A 27,601-nucleotide genomic window follows, 5' to 3' on the forward strand; every position below is an offset into this window, starting at 1 on the left:
TCAACCTGTTACGGGTCAGTACCCTGGAATGTTAGTGTGGGATCCCTCACAGGGTCAACAGGTGTTGCAGCCAAGTGTACAGATGCTTCCTCAAGCTGGACAACCCGTAGTTTCTGGTCCAACCCAGCAACCGCAACCTGTCCAGCCCAATGTTCAAGCTTCTGTAGCTTCGGTAGTTACTCAGCCGGCAATTGCACCTAGTACTCCATCTCAAACGGCTGCTGCAACTACCGCTACATCTACCATACTTACTTCTGGAGTATCGACGGCTCCAGTTTCTACTGTCCCTGTTACCGCACCTCAGACATCTTTACCGTTGTCTGGATCTACGATTCAAACCACGGTCCAGATGCCTGTAGGTCAGCCTGGTATAAGTACGGTTGTGACTACTCAACCTCAATTTGTTCAACCTCCGTACCAGGGACAGTACCAACCTGGGCAAGCTGTCCAACAACCGGTTTACCAGTATCAACCGTATCCTGGGTACACTTATCAACAACCTCAACAACCCCAGTACGGTCCGGTTAATCCTGGTTTTCCAGGAGGATATAATATCCCAAATGCGACTCCTGTTCCTAGTTATCCTGGATATCCTCCTCCTGGGGCTGGTATTGTGACCCAGAGTTTTAGAGATCCTAACCGGCAGTTACCGTTTATTGCAACTTTAGATTTACCCGACTTGACGCGCCTAACGAACGATCCAATTCAATATCTTCAGTTCTGGCCGCCAATGCCAAATAAGTTGCCCAGTGATATACCCAAGTTCGAAGGTAAGTCTGGAGAGGATCCGTCCAATCATGTGATGACTTACCACCTCTGGTGTGCTTCGAATTCTATCTCAGATGATTCCATCCGCTTACGTCTTTTCCAGCGTACACTCATTGGTCTCGCGGCCAAGTGGTACATTGAGTTACCACGGGCCTCTTTTTACAACTTTAGCCAGTTAGCTACCTCGTTCTTAACTCACTTTCAGTTGCCGGTCAGATACGATAACGGCACGGAGTTATTAACTTCACTAAAACAATCGACGTCCACGTATATTTCTGATCACATTCATGAGTGGAGACGTCGAAGGCGATTAGTGAAAGTTTTTATCCCGGACCAAATCTTAGCTGAATGGTTTGTCAAATCATTATTACCGAAGATTACTGAAGATGTCGCTAAGGCCGGAGTAGTTACTGAGGAGCAAGTCATTGCTCAGGCACAATACCTTGACTTAGTTTACACTCAGTCGGGTACGTTACACGAGAAGATTCCGGATCTTCCAAAGTCGAATCAAATCGCTGCTGCTCCTTCGGGATCTCATGCCGCTGATGGTATGATTGGTATCGTGACTACGAAGAGTAAGAAGAAGTCTTCCAAGGCCTCCAATACTCCAATTATCACTTTGCCTGATTCTCCGACAGGAGAGTCTTCTCCTCCTGAACTTACCGCCGACATTCACGCTGTAGAGTCATCTACGGCCAAATCAAAAAACGGTGGAAAGAAGAAAGGAAAGAAGAAGGCTAAAGCAGACAAGGCTCCAAAGGAGAAAACTGAAAAGTCGGAAACCAATGACGAAAAACGCAAACCTCGATATCCTTGTCTTATTTGTGAAGAGGATCATTTTACGAGAGATTGCCCTCATCGGGCCGAGGTTGTTAAAATAGTCAAAGGTTCTCCCACTCCTGCTGTGTTAAAGAATCCATTTCCAGAGCAGGAGAATAAGATGATAGGTTCTTCTTCGAATGCCAGTGAAGAACCCATTTTGATGATGTCTCATGTGAGGATTGCGACTCGATCGCAAGATTATGGTAGTAAGGCTCCTGTTGATGGCAAAGAAGCAGAATCTTCTCACTCTAACCCATCAACCTCAGCTCCTGGTTCCGATCCACTACAGATCGAAAAACCTAACCCAGACTTAGTGATTAAGCCGCCCGCCAAGGGTGTACTTCGAAGGTCTGCTTTCAATCCACATGCGAGAGCAGCCCAGAATTACAACATTGTTGAGGACTTAGCTGTTTCACCTTCAGCAATGTCGGCACTCGAAGTGCTGCAATCATGCCCAGCACAACGGAAATTGCTTTTGTCGGCTATCGGAGCTGTCGATGTTCAGGACCCGAACCTAATGATCTTTGATCTAGAAAATAGTACACCACGTCTCCCCCATCAAATGGCTTTCCAAATTCCAGTGATAGTCAAAAACAGGCCTATTCATCGGACTGTGATTGATGAGGGAGCTTCTACGTGTATTATGTCGATTCAATGTTGGAGATCGCTTGGTTCTCCTTCGTTGAACCAATCCCCCACCATCCTTAAGGCCTTTGATGGCCGTGGGTTCCGTCCGTTTGGTATTCTACAAGAATTGCCTATAGGGGTTGAAGGTAAAACCGTTAGTCTGGATGTGGAAGTGGTTGATGCCCCTCTAGACTACAACCTTCTTTTGGGTCGAAGTTGGTCATATGCTATGACAGCGGTCGTTTCATCGGTCTTCAGAGTAATTAAGTTTCCACATAACGGTAAGATCGTGACTATTGATCAGCTGACATACTTTTCATCCGACCCAGCCTCTTCAGAGAGTATCCAGCATGTTGGTAAAACGACAATCCCTTATAGGGACGTTGGTGTAGGTTTAGTTAAGGATTCCGGTTTACTGGGAACTTTTCCTCTCCCTCCACTCAGCGCAGATCCTTCGTTTGCAACCATTCATATGATTACTTCAGAAAACATTATTTATGATGATCCTTGGTTCGTCCCATCTGACTCTGAGATAGACTCACTCGGTGATGTTATGCCTTTGAGTCCATATGAAATTGCTTATGAAGCTCTCATGTCTTTTACTGACTTTCATTCAACCGAAGTCGACCAAATGAATGTGGTCAGTGAAGAGTCACTTTTCACCTCACCCTTAGAACGGATAACGTTTCCCGAAGTCGTGTCATCTGACGAACAACTTCGCGAAATCCTAAGTGTAGACGATCTACCATGGGAAGATCTCCATCACAGATCTTCGTTTTTACCTAAGGATGATGCATTTGAAAATGATTTTTCATCTATCTTTACCGCTGAATATGTCAAAGACGCTCAGGATCCAACGAAACATTCTGATTCAGAGCTGAATTTAGGGAATATTTCTCGTACTATTCCCATTGATATTTCAGTGAAGCCCGGAATCGAGGAAAACATTCATATAGGTGCCGCATGTACTGAAGAAGAAATCCAAACTTACAAGGCCCTATTCCAAGAATTCCGCGACGTGTTTGCCTGGTCTTACGAGGAAATGCCGGGAATTGATCCTGCCATTGTTATTCATGAAATAAAGACCTACCCGGATGCTAAACCCGTCCGGCAACGGTTGCGTCAAATTCACCCTCGAAAAGCGGCTGCGATTAAAGCAGAAGTCGAAAAGCTGTTGAAAGCAGGTTTCATTTATCCGATCCCGTTAACGGATTGGGTATCGAATATTGTTCCGGTCAACAAGAAACAAGGAACAATAAGAATCTGTATCGACTATAGGGATATAAATCGAGCTTGTCCAAAAGACAACTATCCTACGCCTTATATCGATCAAATTATTGATGATTGTGCCGGAAGTGAAATGTTTTCCTTCATGGATGGTTTTTCGGGCTATAATCAAATCAATATTCTACCTGCCGATCAACCAAAAACGGCATTCATTTGTCCATGGGGGACATTTGCTTATTGCAAGTTACCTTTTGGGCTTAAGAATGCCGGGGCCACTTTTCAACGGGCGATGTCTTATGCATTTCATGATATCAAGCACATTGTGCAACCCTATCTCGATGATTTGCCTGCTCATTCTTTACATCGAGCTGATCACCTTGTCCACCTACGAGCAATCTTTATGAGGTGTAGGCATTATCGAATTCGGTTGAATCCCCACAAGTGTGTTTTCTGTATAGAAACAGGTCGATTGCTGGGATTTGTTGTTTCAAAAGCCGGCATTCGCGTCGATCCCTCGAAAGTCGAGGCTATCATCAAATTGCCTCCTCCTTCGAGTTTGCGCCAACTCCAAAGTTTGCAAGGGAAAGCGAACTTTTTACGCCGATTCATCCCAAACTACGCCGAGGTCACTAAAGGTTTTACACGGTTGTTGAAACAGAACGCACAATTCTTTTGGGACGAGATTGCCCAACAATCTTTTGATGCACTTAAACACGCGTTGACCCATGCACCGTTATTGCATCCTCCCAACTACAACCAAGACTACTTCTTATACCTCGCAGCTTCGCATTCCACCATTGGAATGGTGTTAGTTCAAGAAGATGAATTCGGAGCGGAGCATGTGATATATTATCTTAGTAGGACCTTGAATCCAACTGAGCTAAAATATTCGCATGTGGAGAAATTGGCCCTGGCAGCCGTTCAAGCTGTCCAGCGTTTCCGTCACTACATTCTTCTCCGCAAAACTACAGTTATTTCGGATTGCAACCCTATGATTTATATTTTGACAAAACAACTGCTAGGGGGCAAGTACTCTAAATGGATTGTTATCCTGCAAGAGTTCGACTTGGAGTTCGAGAAGTCCAAGTCTAAGAAATCCTTAGTTTTTGCGGAATTGATGTGTGATTTCCCGAGTGCTGACACAGAGACTGTGGCAGAGGAGTCCATTGCGGACGAATCTTTGTTTCTTATCAGTACTGTAGATCCGTGGTACGGGGATATAATCATTTATCTCCAAACCCAAACCTTTCGGCCTGAAGCTTCCAAAGCGGAACGTCGAAAAATTCGGTTTCAATCCCAGCCATACAAAATTATTGGAGATACACTTTATCGCCGGGGGGCAGACTTAGTTTTTCGACGTTGTTTAACTCACGAAGAGGCTGAGAGGGTTTTGAATGATTGTCACTCTGGAGCATGTGGCGGTCATATGTCTGGGTATGCCACAGCTCAGAAGGTGTTGCGCGCTGGTTATTTCTGGCCGTCTATGTTTAAAGATTGTATCATTGCAGTCAGGAAGTGCCACAACTGTCAAGTGTTTGATCGCAAGATGCGCGCTCCACCTGCTCCTCTCCACCCTATAATTGCCGTTGGTCCATTCGCCAAATGGGGTATCGACTTTATTACTTGTAACCCTCACTCGGCCGGGGGGCATGCGTATATCATCCTTGCGGTTGATTATTTTACTAAGTGGGCCGAGGCGATGCCTACATTCGACGCAAGCGGCAAAACAGCTGCAGTTTTCGTATTCAATCATATCATAACTAGGTTTGGTGTCCCACAAGCAATCATTACTGACCATGGGAGCCATTTTCGAAATGTCATGATGACTGAGCTTACAAGCCAGCTTGGTTTGCGCCACGATAGCTCTACTCCTTATTATCCGCAAGCCAACGGTTTGGTTGAGTCTATCAACAAAGTTCTAGTTACCATGATCCGACGAACCATTGGTGTTCATCGGTCGAATTGGCACAACATGTTATTTTCAGCGCTATGGGCATACCGAACCTCAGTGAAAAATTCAACAGGGTTCACTCCTTTCCAGCTAGTTTATGGCTTAGAAGCTGTGTTACCCATTGAATGCGAAATCCCATCACTTCAAATGGCTGTCGAATTACTTCCAGCTACTTCCGAAGAGGAGACACGTTTATTGTACTTGGCTAAATTAGATGAGACTCGACGTGACGCTACATTGGCAATCGAGACTCACGCGAAACGAATGAAAGCTCAGTATGATAGAAATGTAACCCCTCGAAGTTTTTCGGAAGGAGACCTAGTACTATTATATGATCAAGCTAACGATAAGCTAGGTGCCGGAAAATTCGTTCCCATGTGGCATGGGCCCTACATTGTAAAGCGAAAGCTAGCAAAAGGGGCTTATGAGCTAGTTGACTTTGATGGGGACTCTTTGGGTAAACCCAGAAATGGACTTTACTTAAAGAGGTATTATGCTTAAATGATGGGAATGGAGAAATTTTTAGATAGGTTAGATTTTCTTTCTAGCTAGCAAGTGTGTTAGTTTAGTCAGTGTGCTTAGCTTAGAGAGTGTGGTTTTTCGTCGTTATTCTGGCTTATCTTGGTTTTACTCTTGATATTGCAGATGTCGACGCCTCTCCAAACATATATTGGATTTGCTGATGGTGCTTGTCGTAGTACACGGAACATCTCTTCCGCAGCTTGGGTTATCTATTCGCCCTCTGACGAGTTAGTTTCTATGCATGGGGTAAGCCTCGGTCAAACAACGAACAACATTGCAGAATACAGTGCAGTGATTGAATTATTATCCGAATCTATTTCATTTGGAATTCGACGTTTGACAGTGAGGTTAGATTCTGAACTTGTTGTATTACAGCTTAATAGAGTTTATGCCATTAGGAATCCTGTGTTATTAAGGTTGTTTTTGAGAGTGCGTCTCTTGGAACGTGAATTTGATTACATTGAATATCAACATATTCCAAGGTCTTTGAATACATTAGCAGATGCAATTGCTTCTCGAATGTTGGACAGACATTTACGATAATCATGCAAGTAAATTTAAAAACATTTCATCACATATGTTAAACAAGATAAGCCGGTAATAGTGATATATATAGATAGAAGTGTGTCAAAAAATATATACATCGTCTTCGATCATAGGTTGAAAACACCTTATGATCGGCAAAATGATAGTACAAAAAGTCAAAATGTCACATGTGACTACAAAAGTGACTAGTCAATCACTGGTGGTGCTCTCTGTATGACACCACTGCGCGGGCTACCTTACGCAAAAATCTCCTAAACGGTCCAGGGACCGCGACTACAAAACGCTGAAGCCTGATAGGAATGTCGTCCATAGTAGTCTCAGGTATGTCTGCCGTGAGACGCTCTAGATCATGCTCCAACTCAGCTAGTACGTCTGCAGCCGCGTCCTGTGGGGCCGGTACCGGTGCAGCTGGATGTAGTCTATCAAAAGGCCGGAGGTTGGCTGGACGCTGTGGACCAACATCTGCATTTTGAAAAGTTTTACTGTTAGTTTTGAGACGATATATATGAAAAATAAAAAATACATAATTAGAAAACTTGTGAAAATAAAAGTACCTCTGTCGTCCCATTGTTCTCCCTGTGGAAGAACCATGTCCGGATCACCTCTGAAATCCATTCCGGCATACGGAAAGTCCTGTATCGAAAAAACCTGGTCCTCTAACCAGTGAAAGTAACTATCTGAGAATCGAACCACTGTCGCACCCTCGTCAGGATGCCGGGCCATCACCGCAACCCATCGTATCAGCTTTGGCTGCCGAGGACCCAAGATATCAACAGTGAGTTGCTGAGGGATCAACATTGGAACTCTCTCCAAGGCAAAGCTCACGACTATAGGCCCATATCCAAAAGTCTTTAGTCGTCCGTTCTTTGCCTTGGTCAGTTGGCTCTTCATATGAGCCGACACAGCTTCACACCAGTTGAAAATGGTGCCTTGGTAACAGTCAATTGCCATCCGCATTTGGGATCCGGAAGCAATGTGTAAAGCGGCCGCGCCGCAAATTCTGGTAACCGTGAACGCTATGACTTTGAGTTCCGGTAGAGTGATGTGTTTTATCTCTATGCCTTTTGAATGGTGAGCCCCACGTGTGCACCAATCCTCGCGGAGACTATCAAGGGATTGGCCACCCGGCCTAGTCCCCGCAAGACTGAGTTGCTCACCTCTGTTCGGCAAGCCAGTGAGAAAGTATACATCCGAGGGCTCTATCTCGAGCTGGTGCCCTCCTATGTAAAAGCATTGTTCTTGAACGTTCCATCGCTCAACCAGCCATTCCAAGAATCTTACCTGGCCCCTCATGCCCGGTATGGTCCAATATTTGTATAATCCGCATGCTCTTAGGGCATCCAGAGAAGGTTGGTGATTTATTGCAGCTTCATCTTCCTCTACATGCTCTCTTTCTCTCCAGTCTAACATGATTAATACCCTGCATATCAAAAATAGCAATTAGAAATTGATTTGGGAATTTTTGGTGGTTTTTTGAGAGAGTTGGGGTTTTGAAATGCGCACTTCTCGGAAGACGCACCCCGGCTTTGTAGCACAGGGCGCCCGGACGCAGCTGGCCTGAAGGCGGGCTGCGTCTTCCGACCGTTTTCCCGTATGAGAAAAAGTCGGGGGACGCAGGTCACCCGAAGGGCACCCGCGTCCGCCGAGAGGCGCATTCCAAAACCAAAACCCCCCCAAAAAATGAAACTAAGACCTAAAAATTGATTCTAAACGGATAGAAATGCAGAGTAGGATGTGTAAAATACCTGGATGAGACGGCGTTCGATTCCGACGGTCAGATTTTCCGCAGCGACCACGGGAAGTTTCTTGTCAAAAGCTCCTTTTTCAACCTCCAAAGTCAAACGGTAAAAATGATATGGTAAAAGGTCTTTTTATAGGTTTTTTGGATGAATTAGTTCATTTTTTACCATGAAAAGATGTTTTTCGATGTATTTTTGCCTATTTTAAACAGGTATGAGTAATGTGTCGCTTTTGTGCAGGACAAAGGGATTTCGAGGGAAATTGTAATTTTTTCACAAATAAAATATCAGAGTCATCTTTTAAGCCCTTTTCTGACTCCTAAAAAATGAAAAGATCGCCGAGCGTTTCTTTTACACTCGTTAAAACGGAATTAAAAGACGGTCCCCTTTTAGCTCTTTTCTGACCGTAAAATCAGGAAAAGATTGCCGGGTTTTTGTCGTTTCAAACTCGATAAGGAAATAAAACGACGTGTCCTTGATCGCTTTTTACTTTTCAGGTCGACGACACTATTATGAAAGTACTCCTTGGTCGCAAGATCAAGCGGTTCCCCCAGGTATTATTTTATACTTTTTCGGGCTTGAGGGACACAAATTTACGAAAAAGTTCAACGTGGAGTTTCCTTAAGTTTTTTCAGACTCTCTAAAATTGAAAAACGCCGAGTTTCTCCTATACTGGGCTCGTTAAACTTTTACAGTAAAGGACCTGTTCAATTACAAACAGGAACGAACCACTCCTTCCTAGGGTTCGAATTTAAACTAGGTTGGACTCGTCCGAAGGATGAGCTTATAATCAAGCATATGTTATCCTCCTCAAGCTTGTTAAAAATAAAGAGGTACTTGCCAGAAATGGTGGGGGAAAAGAGAGAAGAATGAGCCTATTTGTTACCTTTTATCTCAAAAGAAACTTTATTACCACTCTTGAACACGACACTTTTCATTCACCTGGGTTGGGAAATCTTTTACCTCACAGTTGACCAAACCACTTTGAAAGTCTTTAACCGGGTTCCGGGGATTAACTTTGAGTTATTCGTCACCAAGCCATCTGTCGTGTCGTTATGTGTTCAAGAGGTCTCCAAGCAAAAAATTTCATCTGCAAAATACTTGTCATCCATTTGACCATCCCTGAGTCAGTCCTTACAGCAACATTTCTTCAACTTGAACAATGATTTCGTGTTGCGGGCTTGCCTGCAACGGGTCGCTTTCTATCGACATCGACACATTATCTAGAAATATGACTTAGGAATCGACAGCAACTTGAAGTCTGCATGCATCAATGGCAGGTTTCTCGCCTTTGACGTCAGTTTACATCATTGACTTTCGATCAAAGGATTCCGTGAAGTGTTCGACATCAAAACATCTATTCACATTTCACGGGTTGTGCTTGGTACTTTGAGAACCATTGACATTACTGGTGGTTTCTCTCACGCTTGTTAACAGTTTACATCATCGACTGGTAATCAAGTGGTTTCTAACATGTTCGACATCGAATCATTTAATCACATGGCTAGAATCGTACCAATTCGGGAAGTAGAAGTGAAGACCCTGGATCTAGTTTCTACCATCCAGGCTGCGAGGAGTTTTGTATTCATTATCTATGTAGACTAATCATAAACAGATGGCTGCATCCATACTGTGTCTACAAAAGTCTATAAAAATGATGTACTGCAAGATCATTCCTGTATCAGAATAGTTAGTCCATTAGTTAAAGTTTTGAATCTGAGTATGGGAATGCCTACCTCAGTGATGATATAATCTTATCCATGTATTTTGTGTTGAAAATTGCAGGTTCCAACCAGGCCATCCACAAGACAATCCTTGAAATGATAAAGCTCTTCACCCTTCCTAGAATTACAAAACCCTAAATCTATTCCAGGCTTCGCACTTTAGGGGGCAATCTGTTACACTAAAAAATGTCACCATGACCACTTACAGTTAGTATGGCTCAAATCAACAGTCATGCTACCCTCTTAGGCAAGTCTTATGCCTCTGTTATCCATCTCAAACTCAAAGAAGAGAGAAAGTCTTGTAAAAAATATGTTTATCTCTGGGGTCGCAGGTTCTCTCTAGCCTCACCTGCGGGGACGCTGACCATGTTCACAAAAGGTGCGTCTTTGGACGCTCTGTATGTTAAGGGACAGGTGCGTCCTTCTGTAAAAGGCAAAATGCGCGAGTTTCATCTTAAAAAAGTTACTTGTGGTTACTTCTAGAACTTTCTAGAGGTCGGTTTGATGAATTGGATGTGCCTCCAGTTGGTTCATGTATCTCTATTAAGGGGGAACTTATCCCATCAATAAGGGAGTTATCCCACCCAAAGAGGGGGATTATCCCATTGATGGTGGACCTGAATAACCTCTTTACAGCACTATAAATAAAGACATTGAGCCAGAGGGAGGGGAGGTTGGAGCTATACATTTTCTTTGGGTAAATGCTGCAGGAATTAGGACTCCCATTTAGAACCTTGTGAGGAGAGATTGTCTTTGCTTGATTCTACTTGGAAGTGGGTGAGCTTTGTCAAAGTAGAGGAAAACCCTTGATGGACCCTGGGAGGAACTTGCACAACACCAAGGCCAGGTTGTAAGAGTTTCTTTCTTTCGTTATTAATACAAACTGGTTTATTTTTCTCAATAGCTTGTGTTAATGAGTTATTTCATGTGTTCCTTGGTCTGCATGTTGGATATATGTTTTATTATATGAAATGCAAGTGCTTGGTAATTGTTTGATTTTTTGTGGTTGCAGGAATTGACTTGAAGGAGGAGCTCATCCGGATCGGCAAGGACGGACTACAACAACCGCGTTTTGGAATAAGGTAAGCCTAAACACTTGTAGTTTTCATGTTTTAAAAGGTATATTTAGAGAAAGATCACTCCATTTTGTCTTGTTTGTCGCTAGAGAGTTTAGACTCCTAGGGAGGTCAGTTGTGTCCGCACAAACGACTTTTTCCGCCATGACAACATCTTCCAAGAAAAATTCCTGACCAAGTTTGGTGATGACAGGTCTACAGTGACACTGATCAATGACTTGTCTAACCTTAGGGACGAGTCAAGGGAACCCATCAAAGATCTCAATTTATGTTTCAATAAAATCTTAAATAAAACACCTATTGCTTCTCAGCCTAGTGAAGAAGTGCGAAGTGAATGGTACATTACTGCTTTACCGTCAAACTTAGCAATCTTTGCTGATAGGGCTAACAAAACAACCTTAATTGAAAATATGAAAGAAGCAATAGCAGTAGAGAAACGTATTATGGCCTTAGAAAAGAAAAATGGGATGGAAAAATGAAAATCTAAGAAGGTCTTGTTCAAAGAAGATCCCAAGAAAAAACAACCGAAAGATCCATTTGATTTAGAAGGATCACAAAAAGTTTTCAAGACCATGTCTAAAGAAATGGTCGATATTAAGAAACAAGCGGCAAAAACTTCTTCTAAAAATCCATACAGGCCTTTTAAAAGAAATCCTACAACTGATTCCAAACCCCCTAACACTATTTCAAATGCTGAATTAGAAGAAGAAGAAGAGGAAAACGCTACTAAAGAGCATACTGATGAAGAAGAAGTTGTAGAGTTACAAGGTATGTGGGATTTCATCCTCCCAAATGAAGAAGATCAAGAAGTATTCATGGTTAGTGCTCGTAGCAGAAATCAACTTGATCGTCCTCAACCTACACCTAAGCCAAAGAGCGCAAGCTCGATGACTAAGGATAAAGTCGCAGCCAAGAAAACATCACCTAAAGCGACTCAAACCAGCCCAGTCCAAACAGACACATATACTCCATCTAAAACGCTAATCGTTTTAGATGAAATGGAGTATAATATCGTAGAAGACATGAAAAAGACTAGGGCCAACATTACTCTTTTTGAATTGAGCAAGTTAAAACACCAGCAGAAAGTACTTTTGAAAGAATTACATGCTGTGCCAGTTTCACCTTTACCAATTGTTGTAATCTCTCAAGCTTCACACGATATGGGAAGACCTCCAACTAGTACGATGAATAAATTTGATCCAAACGATATCGCATTAATTGGAGGGAGATCGAGATCGCACACTCCCCCATTTCTCCTTATGAAATTTTCAATAAAAATGTGCATAATTGCTTAGTCGATTCTGGAGCTTCATTGAATATTTTACCAAGATCAATTTGCGCAAAATTGAATGTTCAACCACATAAATCCGTTGTGCGCATAGTTCAGCTAGATCGATCGCAATTTGAAGTGATTGGTGAATTAAATCAGGTTACCATAAGGTTGTCATCCAATCCAAAGGTATGTCAAGTTATCGACATTTTAGTTGTAGATATTCTTGAATTTTATGGCTTAATCCTTAGCAGAGATTGGTCAGAAAAACTTCATGGATACTTTGCAACTGAATGGTCACACATGTGGCTACCTTATAATGGTAAACCCAATCAAATAAAAGTTGAACGCGAGCGACATCAGAAATACATAGTAACAGAACTTGAGGGAGAAAATGAACCAGTAGCATACAATTCTAACATCATTGGCAACTATTCAGTAGATTCTTTCCTAGGAAATTTTAATGCTCATTCCTCACCTTACTTAGAACATTCTGTTTTATCTCAAGTAGAAAATTTCTCTCGAACAGATAGTTTTAAATGCATTAATTTTATAGATAGTCCTGTAAATAAATCTTTGTTTTGGAAACTATTTTTTGATGGTTCTAAGTCTAACAAAGGAGCAGGAGCAGGATGCGTATTAGTAAGCCCAGAGGGAGATAATACCATGCTAACTTGCAGACTAGTATTTGAATGCACCAACAATACCGCAAAATAAGAAGCTCTAGTCCAAGGGTTGTACAAGGCAATCGGATTAGACGTCAAATACCTGCAAGTTTTCGGAGATTCTGAAGTTGTAATCAGACAAGTACGTAATACTATACACTGTTTATCAGGTCATTTAAAGCATTACCAATATTTAGTTCAAGATCTGACTGAACATTTTATAGCATTTAATATTTCTTCAATTCCCAGACTCCAGAATGCTAGCACAGACCTCTTAGCCAACATAGCTTCCAAGCTCATCCCTTCAGAAGATTTTAGCCCTGACTGATTTTCAATTGAGTTAATTTTTAGGCCATCTATCCCTAATAACATCACCAATTGGAGGATTTTCAATGACGATCCTGATATCGTGAGTTTTCTCACATCTGAAGGATCTTACACCAATCAAATAATTGACAAAGACCAACATGATCAACAATTGCAACAGGGGAGTACTAACAATGCTATACCTAAATCAGCAGTCAAATTAGAAGACCTTTATGATTTGAAAGATTGATTCAAAAGATCTACCAATTCAAAACTCCAAAGTTCAACTTTGAATTATGAATCAATAAATCTAGGAACTGATGCCAAACGACAGAACATCAACCTAGGCCTTGGCCTAGCACTTGAAGAGAAATTAGCGTATATCCGTCTCTTGAAACAATACAAAAGTGTTTTTGCTTGGAATTACGATGAACTCAAAATGTACGACACCTACATCATTCAACATACTATCCCAATGATCGATAATGAAAGACTTGTCCAACAGAAGTTGAGAAAGATCCATCCAAATCTAGAAAATCAGATTAAAACTAAACTGAACAAGTTATTGAAAGCCAAAATAATCTTTCCCGTTAGACATTCTAAATGGGTCTCCAATACGGTACCTGTTAGAAAGAAAAATTGAGATATCAAAATCTACATTGACTTTCAAAACCTTAACAAGGCCTGCCAAAAGGATAATTTTCCTTTGCCTCCCATGGAACAAATACTGCAGGCAGTTGCGGGCTCAGAATTAATGTCATTCTTAGATGGATTCTCAGGATACAACCAAGTACTGGTACACCCTGACGATCAATTGAAAATGACATTCAGAACTAAATGGGGCACATATGCATATCAAAAGATTCCATTTGGTTTGATTAACGCGGGTGCCACATTTCAGAGAGCCATGGACATTGCACTCAAAGGGTTAGTTAATAAGTCAGTGGTAATCTATTTGGATGAGATAACTGTTTATTCCAAGAAACGAAACAACCATCTCAGGGATTTAAAACAAATCTTCCAACGTTGTCTAAGGTATGGGATTTCACTTAACCCGAAAAAATCCTTTATCGCATTAAGTGAAGGAAAGCTTCTAGGATTCATAGTGTCAAAATATGGAATTCACATTGATCCTGACAGAATCAAAGAAATTTCCGCAGTCCCCCTACCTCACAACAAGAAAGCCATGCAATCTTTCCTTGGCCATATCAACTTTGTAAAGAGATTTGTTCCAGACTTTTCAAGAATTGTGTCTCCTTTACAAGCCATGATTAGAAAGAACGCAAAATTTAAATGGGGCCAAGATGAACATGAGGCTTTCAATCTGATCAAACAAGCCATTATCAATGCTCCATCGTTAGCAACTCTGAATTTTTCTGATCCTTTTATTTTGCATACCTTTGCCTCAGATAGATCATATGCTGTGATACTCACTCAAGAAAATCAAGAAAAGGTGGAAGCCCCAATTTCTTTTTTCAGTTCCAATTTACAAGTTGCTAAATTGAATTATTCAGATGTATAAAAACAAGCTTATGTTGTTTTTAAAGCAATTAAATACTTTAGACCTTTCTTACTCAAAACGCATACCAAGATTATAGTACCGTTTCCAACGGTAAGAAATATTCTAGTACAGAAGGATGTGGGTGAGAAAAGGACCAATTGGGTTACTGCTTTACAAGAATATGATGTTGAAATCAAACCAGAAAGTATTGTAAAAGGCCAAGGCTTTTGCAAAATGCTGGCAGGAGCATCGCTAATACCCGAAAATCCATCTGAAGAGGTACAAGTGTACGAGGTAAGCCTAAACGATGTTGAGTCATTATACACTAATATTATTTATTATTTAAAGAATGGATATGCTCCTCCAAATCTTGATCACACCAAGAAAAGAGCCCTGAGGTTAAAAGCCAAACAATATCAACTTGTAAATGACGTTCTTTTCAGAATAAATTATGATTTTGTTCTACTTAGATGTCTTAAGAAAGATGAAGCTGAAAAAGTTTTGCAAGCACTCCACGATAGGCCAACAGGTGGACACTACGCTGGAGATGCAACTGCTCACAAAATTTTACGCGCAGGCTATTACTGGCCTACATTATTCAAAGACGCACATAACTACGTAAGGAAATGTCAAGTCTGTCAAACTGCTACTGGAAGACAAAAGAAACCATCCTTGCCACTGCAACCAGTTACCATTGAACAACCTTTCGATCAGTGGGGATTGGACATAATAGGTGAGATCGTTCCTCACTCTTCTAAACAACATAGATACATTCTTACAGCAACAGACTACTTTACCAAATGGGTAGAAGCAGTTCCACTCAAGACGGCTAATGCTGAAAATATCATTGAATTCATAGATTAGTTCATAATCACCAGGTTTGGATTGCCTTCCGCTTTAATGTTTGATAATGCATCATACTTTTCTGGAAATACAATGACTGAATTCGCACTCAAAAGAGGTTTCAAACTTAAATATTCTGCCAATTATTATCCACAAGGGAATGGGTTAGCTGAATCAACAAATAAGAATTTAATTAGAATTATTAAGCAAACCATTGACCAAAATCATAAAAATTGGCATAAGTCTTTAATATATGCTTTATGGGCAAATAGAATAATGCAGAAAGCCTCTATCGACACTTCTCCCTTTAATTTGGTTTATGGGAAAGAAGTGGTTCTTCCAACACATCTGGCAATTCCCTCTTTAGCCTTGGTTCAATATATTGATGAAGTACCAACTTCTTCGTTACAACTTAGGCAGCTAGAATTAATTAAATTAGACGAACAACGAGAACGGGCTAAGGTAAATCACGCTCATCATCAACCATTGGTGAAAGCCTCTTTTGATTCCAATATGATATCCAGAAAATATTTTCACATGGGAGATCTAGTTTTAAAATGGGACAAGGCTCATGAGGAAAAGGGAAAACATACAAAATTTCAAATAATGTGGCTTGGTCCTTTTCATATCATAGAATTCGTAGGTCCGTCTACCTTCATGTTACAAGATTTAACAGGGAAAAGAGATTCTCTACCTGTTAATGGTCAAATTCTCAAGAAATATTTTCCATAGAAGATCATTCTTCTATTTTTTTTAGAGTAGTCGTATTTATTTTCATAATAAAACCAGTTTTTAAATGGTTACAATAGCATTTACAAAAAAGAAACCAATTCTCTTTCAAATTTTGATCTTTCTCTTGTATAAATAGAAAATCTTTTGGAAAATTGATCTTTATTATTGAAAGATACAGTTAAAAAATCTAGCCTAGATATGATACTAGTTTCAACTTCATAAAATTTGATGAAAACAACCTTTAGTGAGAAATTGTTTTATATCAGTGCAATGAAAAGTATCAATAACAAAATAAAGATTCTCTGTAGAACAAATATTTCCAAAAACTCTACTATTGTCGTCCAGAGCTATCTTAAGGAAACAATGACTTCCTCCCTACTAAGGAAATCACAAGTTTCATAGGAACAATCAAAGGATACAATTTATCTTAAAGAGTGAGAGGTCTCATCACGAGCCAGCTTATCATAATCACAGATATTATAACTTGCTGACTTTGCCAATACTACATACCACAACAGGGCAAAGACTCAAGATTGTTGCAATCAAAAGGCAATGGGTCTCATCACGAGCCAGCTTGTTCAGCAAAGTTATAAATCAGTGAATGACTGTGTCATAAATTGGCTACCAAACCAAGACATTGCTCTTTAAGAATAAAAAAGAAAAATCAAAGCAATAAGTGTGGATGTGGATTCTTCTTTGGGAATTGTGGGTTTCTTTAAGTAGGATATAGGATCATTGCTGGGTAACAGGTAACCCTGTCGAGGCTATAAACGCCTGTTGGCAGCAGAGGCTCTACCTACGACAAATGAGCATATTTAAAATTGCTTTATAGAGAAGACTTTATTTTGTCTTTACAAACCAAGTAATGACTGATGTAAATACAAGGACTAGCTTGAGGCAGCAAATAATCAAATTTGAAAATAGTTGAAACAAAATGTCATTGACAGCTTAGAATATAATGTACTTTATCTTTCTATAATAAAGTTTAACTTTCTGGAAAGTTTTCTGTTTTAGAAGTTTTGAAATTTCAAAAAAGAAGTAGAGATAACCGGTTCTTCCAAGTGAATCGCCAATTGTTGTGGCCAACAACAACCCCCCTTCTTATTTAGTGTTATTCCTAATACTAAATAAGTGGGGAACCTTAGTTAAAAATCTAAAAAATCAAAGTAGTGGTTAAATTTCCTTTTCAAATAAAACTTACCATCATAAGCTTAGGAAACCTCCCTTTAAAAACCTAAAAAATCTAAGTTTAAGTTTTATGACAAGCTAAGATAAAATCTTTCCTTAGGAAAATCGCATCGCAAAAAGATAGCGGGATTCCTCCTTACAAGCCAAAGTTCCAATATTGCGAGATCGCAATACGTGATAGTATCGCATCGCACCCAAAAAATACAACTTACATTAAATACTTTCAAATTTGCCGATATGCGATATCGCCGATCGCAAGATCGCATTTCGCAGAAAATAGGTTAACAAAGTTTTTCATACATAATATTCCTGCGATCTGCGATATTGCGATTTTGCAATACAGCAATAATGTGACAATGCGATAATGCGATGTCATGAGCAATCAACCTTGCGATGTTATGATTTTGCGATTCTGCGATGTTGCGATTTGCGATGTTGCGAAGCAAATCACAAAATCACTCCATCGCAGATCTTTCGGGCGCATTATTCAAGAAAAGTATTTTCCTTAAGCTGACACCTAGTTACGCACTTTAATGATAATAAATGAGTTAGTTGTCAGTTATTAATGGAATATGGGTGCGTGCTTTTCAAAGAATCATTTCACGTAAGGTGGTATACTTGATATGTCTGTGGCATTTAAAACTTTCCCATCACCCTTCCTTGTCATTCATTTTCACTTCACTTGTGAATTACAGGAACAGAGGACAGAGGCCAATACAAAGCAATACACAGGTTGAAATGGGAAAGAAAAGCAAAGCTCCGAGCTCTAAGGAAAAGGAAATGGCACCCTTGTATACAGACATGGACTGTTACAGAGACACGGGAATTGCTACGTGGGAAGGCATGTATAATCTGCTCGAAGAGGAGAATCCTAGAGTAATGGAAGTTACTACAACCGCGGGCTCAAATGGTTCTTTTGAAGCATCCCTCACAGAGCTAGCTTGCTCATTCTTACATCGGATAGTAGCAAGACCCAAAATTCTCCCATACACGGACATGGTGAAGTGGATATTGGACAACGTTGAGATCAGAAATAGATAGTTTAAAACTCAGGGTCAAGGACTTATTGGCTCATTCGCTGCACAGGATTTAAAGCTCATGTATCATTTGCCGTAGCCACCGGAAACTTATAACAAGCTGTTTATGGAGAAATTTATGAAATAAAATCAAGACCTGGCAAAAACCACCAAGGATTGGTCGAGGAGGGACGAACCATTGAAGAAAGATAAACACGGTATGTACAGTACTGGTTCTCTCACCTCCCCATATTTCTTTGCTGCTGTCATGCTCTGCAGATTGTTTGGAATGCCAGATATCAACAAATTTTCATCAGAATGGCTACCATTATTAGATGCTGCCACAAATGCCACTATTGTAGATTGGGCTAAAATATTGTCTGATAACCTAGTCATGGCCATTGTAAGTTACAGATCTAAAAGAACTGTCTCTCAAAGAATCTATCCTCGTTTTTACCTATCTGCATATGTAATGGATGCGATATGTTATGTTTCTAAGTTTCCTGTTATGGGTTGGAAGTGTACAACTCAAGACCCCTTACCCATCCATGTCAATCATAAAGAGTTGTGGGACTCTCAATTCACTCCATACTTCTACCAAATTTTTCATGGAATTATGTTGCCCTTGTACAAAGTGTTGTATGATAAAGACCCTCCAAGATGCTCGCCTAAAGTAGAGGTAGACATCGTCCGTGTCGTGAGATGGTTCGGGGAGGAATTGTTTACTTATGTCAGGGTATTTGGAAGTTCTGCTCCCCCTCATGTCCTACCTTTGTATATCCCTGATAAACTCTTGGCTCAAGAGATTGCCTATCAAACCTGTGGGGAAGGTGGTCTAACTAAAGATTTAAAGGACAAAAAGAAGGCTATATGGCCACAGTTTCCTATAGCCTGTGGGGCCTTTTCGCTATTTGATGTAGGCCACGCATTCACAGAAGTAAATAATATGACATGTTTACAATTATTCAAATTTTCAAGAAGACCATTTGACCCTAATGAGGTTGCCCAGAATTTCACCACTGCAGTCAAGATAAAGGTGTTCTCTGGAGAAAAGGATTTATTCGATGATATATTCCAACAGAAAAGCACACTTGAAGAAATTCTACATGCAGCCCAATTGCAATTCTCTCCAGAAGAATTTCAAAAGTTCAAAATATACAGGGAAAGAAGGTTAGCTAGTATTCCTTTAGAGAAACTACGCCTAAAACCCACAAGAGAACCAACTCCAAGTGTTAGTCTTAGTGGGAGTTCAAGCACTAATGGATCTAAATCCAAGTCAGAAAAAGAAATGTCTGAACATTCTAAAAGATCTGGAAATGAACAGGATAAGAGCGAAGGGTCAGTAAAGGATACTGCCCAGTCAATGGAACTTCTACACTGACAGGTTATTGCCTCCCCGCAAAGAGATCCTCCCCCTCTCGTCATTCAAGCACCACCAGTCATAACCGAACTAGACAAATAATTAGAAACCTTGAACGGCTTGATCAATCTTGAAGGATAAACCATAAAAACACCTGTGAGAAATGCACAGGTAGCAAACGTAGTCACAAGAATAGTCAGCGATGTCTCAGATATGGAGCATATTCCTATTGTCCCATCCTCTGAGCTTATGCTCAAAATAGAAGAAATTCCTCCTATGGATATATTTTATAGCCCACAGCACAAAGCAGTAGTAAGAAGACAAAGGAAGAAAAGGAAATTGGAGAACGTGCTCTCTCAAGACGCAGAACAATTAGACGTCCTGTGGCAAGATCCCACTAGCAATACCACTGAGAATCTCACCAAACTATCTCAAATTGCAGGAACATATGCCTCTGCAACTATCGATAAAGCATCTGAGGTACAACAATTGCTAAAAGAAAAGGAAGACCAGATACAAGTTTTGCAACAACAGTTGCAACAAGCTAATGCTAACAATGAAGCACAGAAACAGCTTGAAAGGTTACAGTAGGACTTCCAACAAATGCAGATAGGATATCAAAAAAGTTTGGATGAGAAAGGAAAGCAGTTACAGGATTTACAGGAGATGCACAAGGACAATCCTAAACTTACATAATTTATCACAGAGTCCATTTCCTTGAATGAACAATTACTACAGCAGTAAGAAGCGTTGGGCCAAAAGATATCGCAGTGGAACTATTATTGTGAAATAAGTGATAAGACCACTAATCAAGTGGTAGACTTACGAGCTGACTATGATCTAATTGATAAATGGGTGACTAAATATTTGGCTTGGCAAGAAAAAGATGACGGAAAAAGAGCAGGCACACCAAGGATCAATGAAAACCACAAAGAAATGCTCTTTAACAAATGGGACGAGCAAATCAGGGAGGCAGAACATGTAGCAGAAGGAGCAGCCACGGCAGCAAGCAGTATTATTGATTGTGTAAATGAAAATTTGCACAGGGAAAATTTGATCGCAGAGACCACTCCAGGATATTTACCTAACGCACAACAACTACAGGCAGATTGGAAATAGAGAGCTCAAGAAAAGGCAAAAGCAATCCAAGGGTTAACCAAGTTGAACTAGGATTATTACTGGGCATACTTGGTAAAGCCACATAGCCAGTGGATGACTGTTAAGTGTATCATCAATTCGGCCGAAAAAATGGCGCCAGCTCTTGTCGATTCTGTTTTCTCAGCTCAGCTAAAAGCGGAAGTCAGCCAGCCAACTCTTCTCAAACAGATGCTGCATGCGTGCGATTTCAAGGACCAAATACAGAAGTAGTTTAATTTTAGATTCAATTTTAGCTTTAATTTTTTTTTATTTTCCTGAAAAGAGGACGATCATTTAAACCGCATCCTACATTTTTGTAATAATTTATTTTTAGAATTAGTTAGTAGTATTTAAACCCTTCTCATGCATTTAGAGAAGGGTCCTGAAATTTATCAAAAACTTATCCCCAGAACATGCACTTTTGTACCCTTTGAGGAGGTTTTGATGAATGAATGGAACAGGATTTATTGATGTTTGCATTTGATGTCTGCTACGGATGTTGCACTTTTGTACTCTTAGTAGATATTTGATCAAGGAGAGATAAAATGTTATCACTTGAAGCTCATGAGTAGGACTAGTTATAAATGGTATTTCTATCTCTTAACTATTTTTGCCTTGTGTTAAAGTGATTTCCAGTTCAGTTATTTATAGATTAATGTATGAATGTCTAATTTATCATTTGGCACTTTTGTATGGTGATAGCTATTTATTTATGCTTAGTGTATGAATAGCTCATTATGCGATATGTTTTTCACAACTGTTTTGTCTAACTTTTTATACGAAGTGGTTCATCTTTATTGAATTCTTTTCTCATGGCAGTTGAATGATCTTTATTACCAGTTGTTGTTTGAAATCATTTTAGATCGCATAGAAGAAAGATTACACCCCGGGTTAGTATAGATTTATATATTTCTGTCATTAGAATATAATTTCCTTATTATTATATTAGAATTAGATTAGAAGTATTCCATTTAGAAACTGATAGAAACAGAAATATCCATCTTTCTCACACACACACTGAAATTGGGAAACTGGTCCCATATCCCCAGTCGGACCCGCGATACCAAATGGAAAAGGAGCTGCCAACCAAGGTCTAGACCGGGCGGGTATCCCCCTTATTGTAGACTCGATTTTCGGGGCGTCAACAGATAGTAAATATGAAAAGTGCATCTTTATTGGGTATAAGGATGGTTTACAGGGTTATAAGATTTGGAACCTAGTAACAAGGAAGGTTGTGTACAACCGAGATGTGGTGTTCAGAGAGGTGAAATATGTTATTAAACATGAACTCCAACCAAAGGAACCTGAGAAGATAGAGTTTTATCTTAAGGAGGAAGAATTAGACTCTACAGCAGAGGAGGAATCAAAAGATGAAGAGCCACAAACTCCAGGTGTGAGAAGATTAGTTTGAGAAAGAAGGCAGTTAGAAAGGTATAGTCCATCTGTTTTTTGTTCAAATTTTTCTTTATCTGTTACTATTGATGATCCCAGAACTTTGAAGGAAGCAGTAGATTCAGAGAATGGAAAACTCTAGAAATTGGCCATGGTTGATGCAATGGCATCTTTGCACAAAAATGAGGCTTGGGATCTGGTGGAGTTAGCGACTGGAAGGAAACATATTGGCAACAAATGGGTGTTCAAGAAGAAGACAAATGCATAAGGAAAGGTGGAGAAATAAAAATCTTGATTGGTAGCAAAATGTTATTCCCAGGTGTCGGGAATTGATTTGGGTGATATTTTTTCTCCTATTGCCAAGGTAGCTTCTATTAGATTAATTTTATCTGTTGCTACTGCTTTTGATTTTGAGGTAGAACAGATGGATGTGAAGACACCATTTCTTCACAAGGATCTGGAAGAGGAGATCTAGATGAAGCAACCTGAAGGCTTTATAGTGAAGGGTAGGAAAGAACTGGTATGCAAGTTAAAGAAGTCTCTGTATGGGTTAAAACAGTCACCAAGGATGTGGTATCAGAAATTTGATACATTTATATAGGGACTTGGCTTCACCAGAAGAAAAGTTGATCATTGTGTGTATTTTAAATTCATTGGTGATCGTGTTATTTATCTGGTCTTTTATGTGGATGATATGTTGATGGTTGGAAATGACAAAGAAATTATCTAGGATTTGAAGACCCAATTGTCCTCCAAATTCGACATGAAATATCTTGGTGCTAAAACTATATTTTGGGCATGGAAATAAAAAGAGATCAGGCAAAGAGGAAGCTCTAGTTAAACCAGAGGAAGTATGTCGAGACAATACTACAGAGGTTTAATATGCAAGATATTAAATCGGTGAAGGTTCCTATACCTATAGGTGTAAAGTTTCCTGTTGAACAGTCTCCCAAGACACAAGAAGAGGAAGAGGACATGTTCCGTGTTCAATATGCAAGTGCATTTGGTAGCTTGATATATGCGATGGTCTGTACTAGACCAAACATCGCACATGCAGTGGGATTATTGAGCAGGTTTATGTCAAAACTAGGGAAGGAGCATTGGACAACAGTGAAGCGGGTTTTCAGGCATTTGTGTGGCACTAGTGATTATGGTTTGTGCTACCAAGGAAGACCAGCAATGGACAAAGTTTTGGATATCCGTGGCTTTGTGGATGTAAACTGGGCTAGATATCTGGATTAGAGGAGATCTACAAGTGGGTATGTGTTTAACCTATTTGGAGGTGCAGTCAGTTGGATGAGTAAGAAACAATTTGTAGTGGCATTATCAACTACAGAGGCAGAATACATGGCAGCCACTCATGTAAGCAAGGAAGCAGTTTGGTTGTAGAGATTGCGTTCAAGTATGGGGTTAGTACAAGGAGCTATAAGGATAGACTGTGATAGCCAAAGTGTAATTTTCTTAGCAAAGAACCCTGCTTATCATTCAAATACAAAGCACATTGATGTTCAGTATCACTTTGTGAGGGATATGATAGAAGACAAAGGGGTGTTGCTGGTAAAAGTGGAAACTTTGAAGAATGTTGCAGATGCATTGACAAAATCTGTGAGCTCTGAGAAGTTCTCTTGGTGTAGGGAAACAATGGGCGTTTCAGGGATGGATAAATGACTAAGCTCTCCTGTGGCCCCCTGTGGAAAGAAAACAAGAAGTGGGAGAATGTTGGGTTGTGTTATATTATTTCCACGACTAGCCCACGTAGTTAATTTTCACGGAGAAAATGATAGCACATTATGAGAATACAAAGAGAAACACCTTCTTTAGCCAATTGATAAATCTCAAACAAAAGGGTTCAATGGAAGAGCACATTGAGGACTTCAAAAAATTGAATATAAGGGTAAATTATATTCCATAGAAGCAAAGGATTGATGTCTTCATAGGGACTTTAAATGATAACATTCAACATGAGGTTCATCTTTGGGAACCTGATTCATTGGAGAAGGCATTCAGGTTGGAAAGAAAAATTGAAAGCAGAATTATGGAAACAAGGAATCCTGCCACTCACAAATATAAATATGGAAGTGTTTTTTCTCCTAGCCTTCCACAACCTACAATGTTTACACCACAAAAATTGGAAGAAAAAAGAGAAAAAGGGATTTGTTACATTTGTGATAGAAAATACACTAAAGGTCATAAGTGTGCTGAGAAGAAATTATTTTACATAGATTGTGAAGAGGAGGAAGAAAAGGATCAAGAAACATAAAAAGAAGAGGATATAAACTAAGAACCAACCCCAGAGAAAGAATAAATGAATCTGATAATATCTTGTAAAGGATTGGAAAGAACTACCACTCCTCAAACTCTCAATATAGAAGGACATATCAAGAAGAAAAATGTTCAAGAAGTGAAAGATCACATTGAGCATCATGAAATGAATCTAACCATATATTGTAATGCAATGGAAGAAATTACCACTCCTCAAACTCTCAAGATAGAAGGACATATCAAGAAGAAAAAGATTCATGTAGTGAAAGATCACATCGAGCATCAACAACAAGTTCTCCAACTTTTAAAGGATAACGCCACTTTGGTACATAATCAAATGAAACATTAGGCAGATCAACATCACAATGAAAGAAGTTTTGATGTAGGTGATTGGGTATTTTTATGGCTACATCTCAAGCAAGCTATTTATGAGAAGGAAATGTTGGCAATACCACATGCACTTAATAAATGGCCCCCCTACCTAATGTGAAGACACTTCAAGGTAAAAACAGAGCATGATAGCCTTAAATACTTTTTAGAACAAAGATTGTCTTCATAAGAAAAGAAAAAAATGGGTCACAAATATGTTGGGATATGACTTCGAAATCATCTACAAAAAAGGGAAGAAAAATGTTGTTGCAAATGCACTCTCAATAAAGGATGAGGATGTGGAAGCACTGTTTTGTGCTATTTTTATTATCCAACCAGATTGGATAAACGAAGTAAGAGATGAATGTAAGAATAATGAAGAAGTGTGGCCACACATTCAAAAGTTGCAGAAGATCCTAGTTCAAACAATATTTTCAAAACTTGACAAGGAAGGAAAAATCATATTGGAACCTAAAGCAGTCACAGGAACAAGAAATCGATAGCTATGAAATCGATCAATTTCAGAGTGTCTCCTCAAGTGGAAGAACTTACCCACTGAAGATTTCACATGGGAGGATGAGAATTTTATATGGAATCATCCAAAACTACTCAGGCATTGAGGACAACACTTTTTGAAGGAGAGGGGCATGTTAGGTCCCTATACTACTAGTGTAACCCCTTATTGTTATTAGTGTAGCCCCCTTATTATATTGTTGTGCCCATGTAGTCCCCATATTGTTATTATTGTGCCCCATAGAAGACCACTATTGTTATTGTTGTGCCCTTATTATTATTATTTTTATGTCGGCTCTGATTATATTATGACCCCTTAGACTCCTATATATAGAAAGGAGGTCTTGTCATTTGTATCATCCAAGAATTATTCATTTTTGTAATGTAAATGAGGTTGCCCCCTCGAAGAGGCTGATTTCTAAGGCGTTGATCTTTCTTTTCTATTTTTTTGTGACCTGGTTTCATAACAGTACGGTACTTTGATCATGTCCTTTATACTAGAGAGAGTGTTTGTGATGAGGTATGAGTGTGGGTATAGTCGGTCCTAGGGAGACTAGAAAGGAGTGATGGGCATCCCTAGCATATCGTATAGGAGGGGGACTAATTAGACACTTTTTTGAGGATGACTTCTTTGAGTGGCTCAGTGGCTAGATCACGATTGAGGATTATCCGTATGCTAACATGAACTAATCAGGGGATCCAAAACTAATATTTCCACTCGACACTCAGTGGGGGCCACTAGGTAAGAGGATTGATCAAAGTGAAAAAAAGTATTTTTTGTCTTTTGAAGTTTATGTAATTTTTTTTTTTTATGGGTGAATTTTTTTTGACATGAAGCATTTTTTTGACACAGATGTGGCATCAGTACGTCCAACATTTATTCCTCACCATGCTAAGTGAGGTGATCATCTACTTGGAGCTGGAGCAACAACATAGGGTGAAGTAGTCATGGAAGAGGATGATGACACACAAAGTTTGTGAGGTTTCTAGGAACTTTGAATGTTTGACCATGGGTGTGCTACCTCTTCCCATGAGGGACATATCGATCCATATGAAGTGGAACACAATGGGTGTTCTGAAGCAGTTTCTGATGCCTTTATGGAGGTTAGATAGAGCAGTGTTATATTACATGAGCATCAGGCTCAATAAGAGTAGGGTATGGCCAACGGGAGTCAGAGCGAAGCTTAGCAGAACCATTTTTGTACTTAAAACATCCAAGTTTTTGGAATTTTTGATGTAAAAATACTGGACACGATCTATATATATAAATATATTTTTGGCGATTAATGGTGTATGTGTTTTTTTTTTGTAAAATTTTAACCATGAAATTTTACACTCATACATGTAACTATAAAGAATGGGAGAGATGCCAATACAATACATAATTTTTCGATGAATCAGCTAATGCATTAGATTATCTAAGAATAAGTTCATAAGTAATAAACTCTAACTGACATTATAAAAGTCATACCCGTAAAATGTAACGTAATAATATTGGATCACAAATGCGATAGCAATTAGTCAATTGCATAACAACTAGATAAAATTCTAACCTGACCACCAGATTGGAGATGTCCCAAGATGAGGCTTCAGTAAGGAGTTTGATAATGGACATGTACTCAACAATATTGGTGGAGGAAGAACCAAGAAAAACTCCCCTAGAACTAAGTAGTTTCGACTCACGTGTATGAAGAACCAAAGAAACTGATGTAATGTGTCATGTGTGATGACTAACACCTCTACATATCTGATGTATGGTAAGCGTGACGAAGACATTTGTTCAAAAATAGATGTTACAGTCCAACCTTAACCATTTTATTTATGTAATAAAACCAATGGTTTGAGTGAGAGTCATAGTTAGTTAGAGAGTCAATAAAGATCGCATTAATAATTGTAAGTGGTTGACCCACATTAGAGAAAAGGGACCATAGTTAGTTGTAAACAGGCCATAGTTAATAAATAAAGTGATTAAACCATGTTATGAAAGGTACCACTAGTAGTTAGGGTTTTGGATGTCATTTAGCTATAAATAATCTTAGTTAGTA

This window comes from Pinus tabuliformis, chromosome 9, assembly GCF_031772625.1.
Source record: "Pinus tabuliformis cultivar Carrire ecotype Pingquan chromosome 9, CPIR1, whole genome shotgun sequence".
NCBI lineage: Eukaryota > Viridiplantae > Streptophyta > Pinopsida > Pinales > Pinaceae > Pinus > Pinus tabuliformis.